We start from the raw sequence: 14,113 nt of genomic DNA on the forward strand, positions 1-14,113 counted from the left end.
ATAAACATATGTACAAAATAATGAAAACAAACCAATAATTAAAACAAAACAAAATATATACAAAAATAACAATGAAAAATAGAAACTATTCTACATATTCATCCCTATCTAACGGGATATTTCTGGCCTTAATACGATCAATTTGAAACTGCACGAAAGTTTCACGTTCCGGTGCAGACAAAAATTGAGGCCCCGCTCGAAAGACACGTTTCACAAGTCCTTCGTGCTCGAGAAATTCATAGTCAATTGTCGGGAAGAATTCATCATCACTCCAGGGAACATCAATAGTACCCTTTGAACCGAGAATTATTCCACAGATTATATTGCCGAACCCAATCTTCTTATCTTTGGATCGAGAAGCGGCGACAAGACCTTCCATCAGAATTTTGGAAGAATCCACTGCATTGCCCTGGAATATATCTCCAAGAACATACAAATCAGTGTCTCGGACCACACTACTGAATGTGCGCCCGAATAAACTGTGACACAGGAATTTGTGTAAATACAGCATGGAGTTGGAGCGAAAAGAGTGATTATAGGCGAGTTTTGAATTGAATCGTCAGAATCCAGTGAGCATTCTCCAAATGTCCGAGGATGTCATGTCTCGTCCAGGATGACGTTTGATTGTATCCCTTGGGGGAAAACCAAACCAAGCATGCAACTCGGGATAGCCGAAAGTGAAGATTTCGCTTTCTCGACGAAAACTGAGACGTACTCGGCGTTTATTAGTAAAACGAATGGTACAGAAGAATTCGAGTATCCAGTCGCCTATTATTGGAAATCGCATTTGGGCGAATTTTGTCCACCCTAGGCGCTCCATATAGCGGCTCATGTCATCAGTAATGCCTAATTGGCTATTAAGAAATTCATCCATATACAACATTTCGGTGAAGAATTTGTAACGGTGATTCCAATAACGTCTACCTTCATCATGGTTGAAGATAGGGAAAGGCGCCCCATATCGCTTGGATAAGTCTGGACGTTTGTTGATTGAGGTAGCATTGTGCCTAGGTGATTTGTATTTGGTAGGCATAGTGCAAAAGTTAGTGTTACTTTAGCAAAGAACGGTATTTGTGAAGAAAAATCAGAGTTCTGACAAAGATGAAAAAGAATTGTAACAGAACTTGAATCCTCTAAGATTAATTTATAAGAGTTTAGGATGAAAAGAGGTATTGTTTTAATTGTGAAAAGGTATAATTTGTACCTTTCTGGAATGAAGAAACTTAATGTTTCAATTGCCAAGAGGTTCGTCGAAAGGGTGAGAGTGTTTCAGGCCTGATAGTGCAGGAAACACGCGTGTCGCGACCGCGAATGGCAAAGCCTCGGTCGCGACACGCTGATTTTCATGCAAAAATCAGGCATCAAAGCCACCTCCTGATTCACGGTAGAGAATTTAAAAATTCTCGGTATGAACAGAGAAATTCGAACCTGTTTGTGACATTCTTAAATGAAGGGATTCTCGGCAGGGAATTCTAAATTCTCGGCAGAGAATTGCCTGAAACTTCAAATTCATCTGAATTTCCTAAAAATCAAATCTAAAATTATGAAATATAAATATTTTATGTATTTAAATCATAACATAAAGTTATCTAATAAAAATGGCATTTTGAAAATAAAATAAAATAATAATAAAAATAAAATAAAATAAAATAAAATAAACAAAATCATAAAAACAATAAAACAAAATAAACTGTGTAAAATAAACTGAGTAATTCATACGTCAGATAATCTTGTTACGAACTCGATTCCTAGTTGGGAAATATTTTCGTAATAGATTTTACATCGATTACCATTAACTTTGAATCGAACTCCGGTAGGACCTTCCAGTTCTAAAGAACCGTAATCGAATGTTTTGACGACTAAATATGGTCCTAACCATCTAGACTTAAGTTTTCCTGGAAATAAACGAAGTCGTGAATTAAATAACAGCACTTTATCCCAAACATTAAAGTGTTTAACTTTAATTTTGGCATCGTGCCATTTTTTCATTTTTTCTTTATAAATCTTTGCATTTTCGTAAGATAGATGACGTAACTCATCTAACTCATTTAAATTGAGCAAACGTTTCTTACCTGCTTGATGTAAGTCAAAGTTAAGTTCTCTAATAGCCCAATAGGCTTTATGTTCTAATTCGACTGGCAAATGACATGCCTTACCATACACCAAACGGTACGGAGTCATTCCTATTGGCGTTTTAAATGCAGTACGGTATGCCCATAACGCATTATTGAGTTTTGAAGACCAATCTTTTCTAGAGGATGAAACCGTTTTCTCGAGAATCCATTTGAGTTCTCTGTTTGATATCTCTGCCTGACCATTTGACTGAGGATGGTACGGCGTTGATACGCGGTGGCGTACTCCATATTTTTTCATAAGCGTTTCAAAACTCTTGTTTATAAAATGAGTACCACCATCACTAACTATAACTCTTGGACAACCAAATCTACAGAATATATCGTCAAGAAAATTAACGACAACCTTAGAATCACTCGTCGGGGTTGCGATTGCTTCAACCCACTTTGAAACATAATCAACGGCAACTAATATGTAAGTTTTACCATTGGAAGGGGGAAAAGGTCCCATGAAATCTATCCCCCACATATCGAAGACTTCAACTTCTAATACGGTTGTGAGGGGCATCTCATCTTTCCTTCCTAGATTTCCTGTTCTTTGGCACTTATCACAACGAGTAATAAATGAACAGACATCCTTAAACATCGTAGGCCAAAAGAAACCACTTTCAAATATTCTAGCTGTTGTCTTGTTAACTCCATTATGTCCTCCATAAGAGCTAGAATGACATTCTGACATTATGGATTCAAATTCATTTTCACCAACGCATCTCCTAATTATCCCGTCACCACAAGTTTTGAACAGAAAAGGATCTTCCCAAAAGTATTGTTTAATATCGAAGAAAAATTTCTTCCTTTGGTGGGAATTTAATCCTTCCGGAACAATATTGGCTGCGAGATAATTAGCAATATCTGCATACAGAGGTGATATGAAACTTTTCGTTTGATAGAGATGTTCATCAGGGAAATCATCTCGTATACCGATAGTTTCACCTATAGGACCGTTTTCATCTTCAATTCTCGATAGATGATCGGCGATAAGATTTTCAACTCCCTTTTTGTCTTTAATTTCTATATCAAATTCTTGCAATAATAAAACCCATCTAATTAGACGTGGTTTTGCATCTTTTTTAGCAAACAAATATCTTAATGCTGCATGATCGGTATAAATAATAACTTTTGAACCTAATAAATATGACCTAAACTTGTCACATGCAAAAACTACGGCTAACATTTCTTTTTCTGTTGTGGTGTAGTTTAATTGTGCACCAGACAGTGTGTGACTTGCATAATAAATGGCATGAAGTTTCTTATCCTTCCTTTGACCTAAAACACATCCGACAGCTAAGTCACTTGCATCACACATAATTTCAAAGGGTAAATCCCAATCAGGTTTAGCAATAATAGGTGCACTGACTAAAGCAGTTTTTAATGTTTCGAAAGCTTTAACGCATTCTTCATTAAAATCAAAGGTTGAATCTTTCATGAGTAAATTAGTAAGTGGTTTGGAAATTACAGAAATTTTTTTAATAAATCTTCTGTAAAAACCAGCATGTCCTAAGAATGATCTTACTCCCTTAACAGTAGTTGGAGGGGGTAATTTTTCTATTACTGAGGTTTTTGCTCTATCTACTTCTAATCCTTTTTCAGATATTTTGTGACCTAAAACAATTCCTTCGTCAACCATGAAATGACATTTTTCCCAATTTAATACCAAATTTGTTTCTTCACACCTAGACAAAACTTTATCCAAGTTTTCTAGGCACGAATCAAAAGAATCTCCATAAACTGAAAAATCGTCCATAAAAACTTCCATGATATCTTCAATGAAATCATTAAAAATCGCAGTCATACAACGTTGAAATGTTGCAGGTGCGTTACATAGACCAAAGGGCATTCTCCTATATGCAAATGTTCCGTAAGGACATGTGAAGGTTGTTTTATCTTGGTCATCCGGGTAAATGTATATTTGAAAGAATCCGGAGTAACCGTCAAGAAAATAGTAGAAAGCATGACCAACTATCCTTTCGATCATTTGATCAATGAAAGGAAGAGGAAAATGATCTTTCCTAGTTGCTTTATTTAAATTTCTATAATCTATACAAACCCTCCAACCAGTGGTGGTTCGTGTGGGTATTAATTCTCCTTCTTCATTCCTTACAACTGTTATGCCTCCCTTTTTAGGTACACAATGGATTGGACTAACCCATTCACTATCCGAGATAGGGTAGATGATTCCATTGTCCAGAAGTTTAGTAATCTCATTTTTTACTACTTCTTTCATATTCGGATTTAGGCGTCTTTGCCTATCCGCTTTAGGTGGCTTATCTTCTTCTAAGTGAATTCTATGCATTACAATACTTGGATTAATACTTTTTAAGTCAGAAATTTGCCAACCCATACTTCCTATCCTACTTCTAACAACTTCTTTCAATTTTTCTTCTTGAACTTGTGTCAACTTGTTAGAGATAATTATAGGTAGAGAATCGCCTTCACCTAAGAAAGCGTACCTCAAATGACCTGGTAATTCCTTAAGTCCTAATTTAGGTGGAACTACAATTGAAGGCGGAACTGGTCCATCTTCTCGAATCAAAGGTTCTGGGTCCTTATCTTCTAGTTCCTCACTCATTATAGGTTCTATTATTTCTTCTTTTTGAACAATGTCATTTACACATTCTTTAATTAAATCAAGTTTCATACAAGCGAAATCCTCCATAGGATATTTCATCGCTTGATTCATATCAAACTCAATCTTATCATCTCCTATTCGTAAAACTACTTTCCCTTCCGACACATCAACTAGAGCACGTCCCGTGTTCATGAACGGTCTACCAAAGATTAGCGGACAATTTACATCATAAGCAAAATCTAAAATAACGAAATCGGTAGGAAAAATAAATTTGTCAACTTTAACTAAAACATCCTCAATTATACCGTATGGTCTTTTAGTGGTTTGATCCGCTAATTGCAAAACCATATTGGTACGTTTGATTTCTTCTTCTAAGCCTAACTTATTAAAAATAGATAATGGCAAGTTAATGCTTGCTCCTAAATCACAAAGACAACTTGGGAATTCTATATCTCCCAATTTACATGGAATGGTAAAACATCCGGGATCTTTGAGTTTTGTGGGCAAATTGCTTGACACAATCGAACTGCAATCTTCAGTTAGTGAAATGAATGAAATCCCTTCCCAACTGATTTTCTTTGAAATTAAATTTTTGAGGAATTTTCCATAGTTGGGAATTTGCGTAATTGCATCCATAAACGTCAAATTAATATGCAAATTCTTAAGTTTGTCTAAAAATGTTAAACGTTGTTTATCATAGTTCTTGTTGCGGACTTTATGTGGAAAATGTGGTTTGGGTACAAAAGTTTTTGTACTAGAGTCAATCGGTGCATCTTTTTGTTTTAATGTATCTTCTTTGGGTTTTGGTAAATCAGTTCCAGGTAAAGTCGAATTTCCGGGCTTAAGTAGTTTTTCCCTGAACGAAGAGTGATAGCCTTAACATGCTCTTTCGGATTTTCTTCCGTATGGCTTGGAAGACTTCCCTCTTTGCGGGATGGAATTGATTTAGCGAGTTGTCCAATTTGAATCTCCAAATTATGGATGCTAGATGATTGGTTTTTAATAAGCTGATCGAATTTATTCTCGATCCGTTTAAAACCATCGTCGTGATTACTTATTTTTCCGCTCATCGCATCAATGAATTTGTCGATTTTAGAAGATAAGGTGCTAATCGTATCTCTTGATTGATTTTGATAATTAGTAGTACGATTTTGATTAGCATTAACATTATTTTTGTTATTATCTCTCCAGTTAAAGTTAGGATGATTTCTCCATCCAGGATTATATGTATTGGAATAAGGGTTATTAGTTTGGTTTTGCCCTTGGACAAAGTTTACCTGTTCAATTTCACTCATACCTTCGTAATCCACATCCGTTTGGATTGGTTGACCATTAGGATCACACGGTGCCATAAACCTATCAATTTTGTGCGACAAGGCAGAAAATTGGGCTTGCAACATCGCTACTGGATCAAGATTCACTATACCTTTAACTGATGATGTTGTTGAGGATGATGGTTTCGCTACTGGTACGTGTCCACGTTCCGCGGGCCACATACTGCTGTTGATTGCCATTTCCTCCAAAAGTTCTCTCGCTTGGGCAGATGTTTTCTTCATGAATAACCCTCCAGACATAGCATCCAATGAACCTCTAGTTGTAGGATTTAGTCCATTATAAAATGTTTGCATTAAAAGTTCAGCGGGCAATTGGTGGTGTGGGCATAAACGTTGAAGTTCTTTAAAACGTTCCCAAGCCTCATAAAGAGTTTCATTATCATTTTGAGAAAAAGATGTTAACTCTTTAATGACTCTTGCGGTTTTTGCTAAAGGGAAAAATTTTGATAAAAATGCTTGGGCTAATTACTCCCAAGTCTCAATTGATGCGGCTGGCATAGAAGTTAACCATTCTTTGGCTCGATCCTTCAAAGTAAAAGGAAAAAGGCGAAGATTGATCGCTTCCGCAGTCACATCAGTAATTTTAAAAGTGTCACAAATTTCTAAGAAATTTGTCAAATGGGTGTTAGGATTTTCGTTAGGTAACCCGTAAAACGTTACATTATTTTGCAACATATTAAGCAACGCAGGCTTAATTTCAAATTGATTTGCATTGATTTGGGGTCTAACTATACTGTTTGTTACACCGGCCACTCCTGGCCTAGCGTAATCCATAAGTGTGGCCATAACTTCTGGCTCGGTAATTTTAGTTTTTATTGGGGTTTGGTTTTTCTTTTTCTTTTCTTTCTTGTTCTTTTTAAGGGTTCTTTCAATTTCTGGGTCAATAGGATCTGGTGACGTGCCCGAACTTCGAGAACTGCGCATGAACTTGAAATTTCGCACGAACCGAAACAACCTACAAAACAGAATTTGAAAAATCAATATGTTAGTAATTGAAAATAATTAAAAATATAAAAGTTTGAATAAGTATGAATAAACCTAGATTCGTAATAAAACACGAAAAATTTAAAATTTTGTCAAAAATTTTGGCGTATCCCCGGCAACGGCGCCAAAAACTTGTTGAGCGATTTCCGCAAGTGCACGGTATACGCTTGTAGTAATAAAAGATATCGATCCCACAGGGAACGCTTTTTTAACAAAACTTATTTACAATCGGTTAAATTTACTTTTAGGTTTATGATATGGAAAAATCGTTTAATCGGTTTTGGTTTTGAAATAGCTAGAATAAGAATTAGATTCGGATATGAAGATGTTTAGAAAATATCTGATTAAAAATGAATTTGCAAAACAGGAACGTTTTAGTACTTTAGAAAAGTAAACAAGTATATTTGTTTGCATTAAGCAAAGAAACAACTTTAAACTTTGTACGAATTATAAGGATGAAATAAATGACGGAACCTCTAATTAATTGGCTTTGAACGCGACAAAACCCTTATCCGGGATAATTGCCCTTAACCAAATTAAAACTCTACCGAGATAATAATTTGCCTAAGTGTTCAACAAAGTTTCCTTGTAAAGATTTTGGATTAAATACGTTTTAATGAAAACACCAGCATCAATCCACTTCGGCTCATTTACCAAAGTGCTGCAGAAAAATCTATCGAATAGAACAGACTTTATTAGATGAAATATAAATTGATACAAGTTTACAGAGAACATGGAGCATTGAATTCTTCGACGGCGTGCAAGTGAACGGGTTGTCAATCCTTTCCTTGGGTTTCGTTCGAGTTTGTCAGGCTCAGGGGCGAATCCTCTACTCAATCTTCTCGCTGAATCTTCGTAATAGAGACTGGGTCGGTCTACTACCAAAATGAAAACTAAACTGGAACAATGTCTAAACGCTACTGAATTTGTTTATAATTTGTAAACAATGTGTGTACATCATATTGCTTTTGAACAGAATCGAAATCTAACTTCTGAATCAATTGATTCGGAATTTCTACATAAATTCTACACTAATTTCTTTCTTCTACACATATCACCTTCTTTCAACTCTCCATCAACTCTTTATTTATAGATGTTGAAGAGTCTTGATCGAAGTGTCGTGTCCGTTGTGAAGGATCGTGTCCGTTGTGAAGGAATGTCTTTATCCACCCGAACGATCGCGTTCCGTCGAAAATGAAAGTGTGTAACTAGGCTTCTAAATCTCCTGCTCGTACCGAGAATTATCAAATTCACTACCGAGAATGGGGGAGCATCAATTGTACTTCGAACGTAGGGTAAAATGGCTGAAGGACGCGTGTCGCGACCGTGAAAAGGGGAAGCCGCGGTCGCGGCACAGAGCATTTTTCATTTTTTCGCTCTCGTTCGTGTCCTCGACTTGGCGTTATTAATTTTCGTCGTCTTCGACTCCTTTTGTAGGGCTTTTCTTCTATTTTCGTCTTCGACTCCTTTTGTAGGAAGTAGAACTGATTCAATTTAATAGACATAAACGAATAAGTTGACTACTTGTTATAGCATGGTATGCGTCACTTGAATATACATATAATGTCTACTTGAATAAGTTGTCTACTTTGTATTGCCTATCAAAAAAGGATAGCGTGCAAGGGGGCATTATGATGTGACGTGTGAATAGCATATAAAGGGGGACGTGATGCGCGAATAGAAAGGAGATTTGGATGCTAAAGAAACACTGGAGCTGGATGGATGGAGTAGAATATTGGAGGGGCATGGAGCCAACATTGAAGATCAGATTGATTACCAAGTACATTTGTAATCAGTAATCATTCTGTTCTTCAAGAATGGCTCTATGCCCATCCAGTAGTCCACACCATCCAGCTCAGTGTTTCTTTGGCATCCAAATCTCCTTTCTTCAAGAATGTGCAGATGGTAACCAAGGATATCTGGATGATGGGGAACCATTAGAGTTAAATGGCGTCGAATACTGGCAGGGCATGGAGCCAACATTGAAGATCAGATTGATTACCAAGTACATTTGTAATCAGTAATCATTCTGTTCTGCAAGATTGACTCTATGCCCATCCAGTAGTCCACACCATCTAACTCAATGGTTGCCCAATATCCAAATTTCCTTGCTATTCACACATCACGCCCCCCCTTGTACGCTATTCGCACGTCACATCATAATGCCCCTCTTGCTTGCTATTTGCACATCATATATCCCCTGCATGCTCTTCAGTCCATCTCCTGGCAGTTGCTACATAACCTGCCCTATTGCTGATGTATCGTTCAGCAATTCGCTCTCGGCCAGGAAATAGCCCCTCAATAAAGGGCTCTACCAGCAGTCCATAAATATTCCACAACAGCTATAAAATGCATAAATAAATTAAATTAGACCCCAAACATGAGTAGATAAACTAGACCCCAAACATGACTAGATAAATTAGACCCCAAATGCATAGATTTATAGAATCATCTTACCGTGGCAATACTATGGGCAGGGCGATCAAGTAGCTGGGGCATAGAAACATGCCCCAAGGGACCGATATTAGGATGATAAATTTTGGTCCTGAATATAATCTGCGAACAATAGTAATGTCATGAGTGTATTTACATATATATGAACTGATTTATGTGTGTTAACAAGTTTATGCATGTTCTTACAACTGGAGGTGTGGAGGGGAATCGACAGGGAAGTCCATGTGGACTATGAATACACCTCCTTCATAAGGGGTGTTTGGAGGGCCCTTTATCACGGCAGTCTATTGCCGCCGGTCAGGACCTGTATATATATTGACAAGCCACCTCGGTGCCTCAGATCAGAGTAGGGCAATCTGAAACTCAACATTACGATAGAGGTTCCTTACAAGTCTATCCATGCTCGAAATAACTAGAGTAAGTATAGTGTTAGGTTGCCGTAGGTGACTCTTGAGAATTGTTAAACGCTTCATATTTATAATGTGGGTGGGTAAGTGAAGGGTCTCAAAATGGAGAAAGGGTAAAACAAGATTAATTAGGTCTATCTGTATACGGTACGTAATTAATGAGCATCATCAATTGGTTTTGCAGATATCAAGACTTTGGGGATTTTAGGAAATGATGACTTAGATATGCTGCAGTTCAAGTTGGATTTGTCTTTCCAATCAACACCACCACGCCTCTTTAAAGATTGACTACATATTGACAGATTTGGAGATGTACATTGCTTATTTGTTTTGCCTTACATTCAGAAATTTGTGTAGTTCAAATGTAAACAGATTATGAGCATTAGTCTCCAATAAAATTAAAATCATTGATATACAGAAATTCTTGTTCATTTGATTATGTTTCAATAACCAGATTCATTCGAAGAAGAAGGCAATGAGTGACATTTACGGTTAAAAAAATATCATCTAAACAACAATAAAAAAAAAGACATTAAAATAAAAGAATCTGCAATCTAAAATAAATCTATTGACATGATTAATTAAGCCCTATGTCATCTGAAACAAGTTACTACAACAGAAATTATTATAAAAACTGTCACCGCGAATACCAATATGCCAATTTCCCATATAGTTACTTGATATTTTTAATTATTAGAATGTCATATGATGACATTAAAGGTGACGTTAATAATAAAAAGATGCATCGTAACAATATTCATATGACAGTACGAAAGTAGGCTGATGTCATGTATAGTATCTTCAAATGACAAAACCTAACCGTCGTCTGAAGCTGCAATAGACGGCAGCGAGCCCTGTGACAGATTTATATCTCGTGGGACGACGGTTTCTAACCGTCGTCTGAAGGGGGTTTTGGCATAGTGTCCGTTGATTGATAATCATAAAATGTCTGAGATATGTTCTATTCGTGGGAATGAATATAACTAAAGATCTATGCATCCAGTATCTGTGTCGTTGTGTAGGAAGCACTACTACAACACTTGTATAGTCAGATATGGATACACGTACGCATTGATGTAGCTCAATGTGGGACTGGACCGATCCGTTCTAGAAAGATTTATGGTGAATGTGTCATTGATCTTTCTAAGTGTGAACGTGCTAGAACCCACTTATGGTCGTTGGGCTTTAGGCCCATGTCTGGTTGAGGATGAACCCTTAGGATCGTGCACACGCAACTCGTGGAATTGAATAATCATATAATTTTAAAAACATGTTATGTATTAATATATTTAATCAGAATAGAATATATTAATTAATTATTAATTAATTGAGAAAGGGATAAATTGATTATTTGTTAATCTGGGAATGCGAATACAGTGATCCGAGCCCTTGCTGACGAGGTCTGATTCTCTGGTCGTTCGTCCCTGTGCCAGGAAGGGTCCCTGCGGATACTCCGACGATCAAGACAGTTAGTAGCTCAAGAGCGTCTATTAATCAAATGTGTGAGAGTTAGAAAGAGTTACCCGCCCTTACTTCCTAGATGAGCTGTGTATTTATAGAGGGTGCTCGGGCCTTGGGGCCCTTATTCATATCCCGAATCATATAGTCCCCCCGCCGAAGAGTTAATTCGAGTATTTAATGCGAGACGATTCGAGATTGCAACTGTTTCTCGCCTAGATAAATGGTGGACAAACGTAAGTAGAGTTCGTCGGATTAATTAAAGAAACCTTTGGGATTACTGCATGCGTTTTTTTGTTTGTAGCGCCGTATTAATTGCGTCTGTAATTAAATCCCCCGCATGCGCCGTAAATATTTCTTGAAAATATGCGCGGTGCCGGCGCCTTTTACCCTTCTGCTATAAATATTAGAAAAGGTAAGTAGAAAGCTTCTTATTTCTTCCTCAAACTTTCCTTGGGAGAGTATTTGCCGTTGTTTTTGCTAGCTGTGAGTTCTGCCTTCCTTCTGCGATCGTGTCGGCCCACCCTCCTTTGCTCGTGCTCTGCATATTTGGTGGTCATTTGACTATCGTTGTTCTTCGGGAGATTCCTCGCGTCAGTTTGTCGTAACTTTTTCCTAAGGTTAGTCGTATAATTTCTTGGCTTTGGCTGTGTGTTTTTTTTTGTTTTTTTTCATCTTTTTTGGGGAGGGGTATTATGCCAGAGGGTTCTTGACGGGGAGCCCTAAGCAGACTGCCGTCGGTTACCCCTGCTGACTTCACGCTTCGTGACGCTTCGTGGACGACAACAGTATCGCGAAAAAGGCGAGCGGAAAAAGAGAGTGAAAATAGCGTAGTGGCCGGTGCGGCGAAGAAAAGAAAGAAGTCCGTTGTTCGTCCGCCGCCCACTGTCGATCGTCCTGCCGGAGGCGTTGCTGCCGGCGTTCTAGAGGTGGTAGTGGTTGTGCCGGAGGGTCTGATTACCGCGGAGCGGCCCCTTGCCGCGATTTACGACGAAATGCGCGAGAGGGTGTGGCCTCGATCTCTTGGGACTTCTAATATCGAGGGTAAGCGCTTTGAGAGAGCCGAGCGTCCTAAGAGACCGGAATCCCTTGCAGTGGAGGATGCGTATCGTATAATCGTCTTAGCAGACCTACCGGCGATATCTTCGGTATATCGACTTGGGCAACCCTATGAATTGGTTGCGCTGGGCGAAGAAAATCGAGCTCACTTTGCGGTTGGCGCAAATGAGCTCATCGTTTATGAGGAGCAGTTTGAATCGGGGATGCGGCTGCCGCTCCTTCCCTTTTTTGTAGAAGTGCTGAAGGAATACGATCTGTGCCCCGGGCAAATACATCCAAACGGATGGAGAATGATGGTTGCCTTCTATTCTCTGTGTCGATCTGCCGGGTATCGAGCAACAGGTCTGGTTTTTCGCGAGTTTTTTAAACCAAGCAAGGGGCACCGATCCCAACATGTTACGTTCTCCCACCAGAAGTTCAAAGTGATCGGTGGTTTGAAAGATAAAGTATCCGAATACCGGCACCGCTATTTCTTGGTGAGGAAACTTGACGGAGACTTTCCTTTTAGGGTGGTATGGAACGAAGACCCCATGGATTCCAGTCGATGGCTGAAAACCCGCCCGAAGCTGCCATTCGAGGAGAATCTGGTGAAATATCTGAAAGATCTCCCATCAAATAAGGATCATAAGCAGGATGTAGATGAGTTAGTCCGTCATTTCTTGGCCGCCGGTTACTACATCTGGAATCAATGGTGGATGGCTCAACTTTCGGGGTGGTCGGCTGCGGATTTTGAGAAATGGAAACGGGGATATAACTTCAAGGCTGGAGAATTGGCGGAACTAGAGGCGATCTCAGTGAATGTTGCCGTTGTAGGTGAAGGGCTGGGGTTTTAACTTGCTTTGTGAATTATATCGCACGTAATGCTCTGTTGTGTATTCGGAATGCCTTAGTGTACTTCTTTTCCTTCTGTATTTACAGGTCTAGGAGATCCCCGCGTCAGCATGGACTTTGACCCCAATGAATTCAGTGTTGGTCTGGAGACCGCTGATGAGGCGTTCGGAGGAGCTTCGGGTTCATTGGCTTCGTTTTCCTCGCTCGAGGATGCGAACCAAGTGGCGCAGAGTATGGGAAGGGTTCTTGATGCGCGAGAAGATGTTGACGGAATAGTCGATGTCCCGCAAGGAAAGCCCGTGAATGATCCAGCTGCCAAGGAGCTCGAGGGCGATGTGGAGGTGATCATCTTTGAAGAGGAAAAAGGCGGGAGTCCGAATCATGGGGTACTTGCTCGAAAGCGAAAAAGGGATACGGGGAAATCTGTTGATGAAACTGGGGCCGGGGAAGAGCCTGTCGGTAAAAATGCAGCTGGGGCCAGCGAGAGTGCCAGGAAATCCTATACTGATGGCGGGACCGAGCTGTCTGCTGACGTGCCAGATCAGGTAGGAGATCATCCGGAAATGGTTAAGAGGATGGAAACGAAAATCTCCAAGTTCAGGGACTATGTCATGAATTTATCGGTGCACTCTGATATGATGACCTCCGATCTAGCTCGCGCGATGGCTCATATTGCTAGGGTTCCCGGGGAGCATCAGCGGATGGAGGGGGTTTCAAAAATGAATCTGGGCCTGGAAACCTTATCGGCCCTTGGTGTGGTGAGTTTTCCTATCCGCACTGTTTTCCTAGATTTGTCTTTCATGATTTTCATCTTTAACTTGTGTTATCTTATGTAGGCTATCCAGAATGCAACCAGGGTTTTCGACATGTGCGTTAATGATGATC

The 14,113-nt window shown here is 39.1% G+C and overlaps 1 non-coding gene across 1 annotated transcript; it reads left to right on the forward strand.

The window, feature by feature from the left end:
• The first annotated feature begins 6,345 nt into the window (after positions 1-6,345).
• On the forward strand, positions 6,346-6,452 carry LOC136215973 (small nucleolar RNA R71). Its single transcript, XR_010682974.1, has one exon. It is a non-coding gene; the product is annotated as a small nucleolar RNA R71 (small nucleolar RNA).
• Positions 6,453-14,113: the final 7,661 nt, after the last annotated feature.

This window comes from Euphorbia lathyris, chromosome 1, assembly GCF_963576675.1.
Source record: "Euphorbia lathyris chromosome 1, ddEupLath1.1, whole genome shotgun sequence".
Classification (NCBI taxonomy): Eukaryota; Viridiplantae; Streptophyta; class Magnoliopsida; order Malpighiales; family Euphorbiaceae; genus Euphorbia; species Euphorbia lathyris.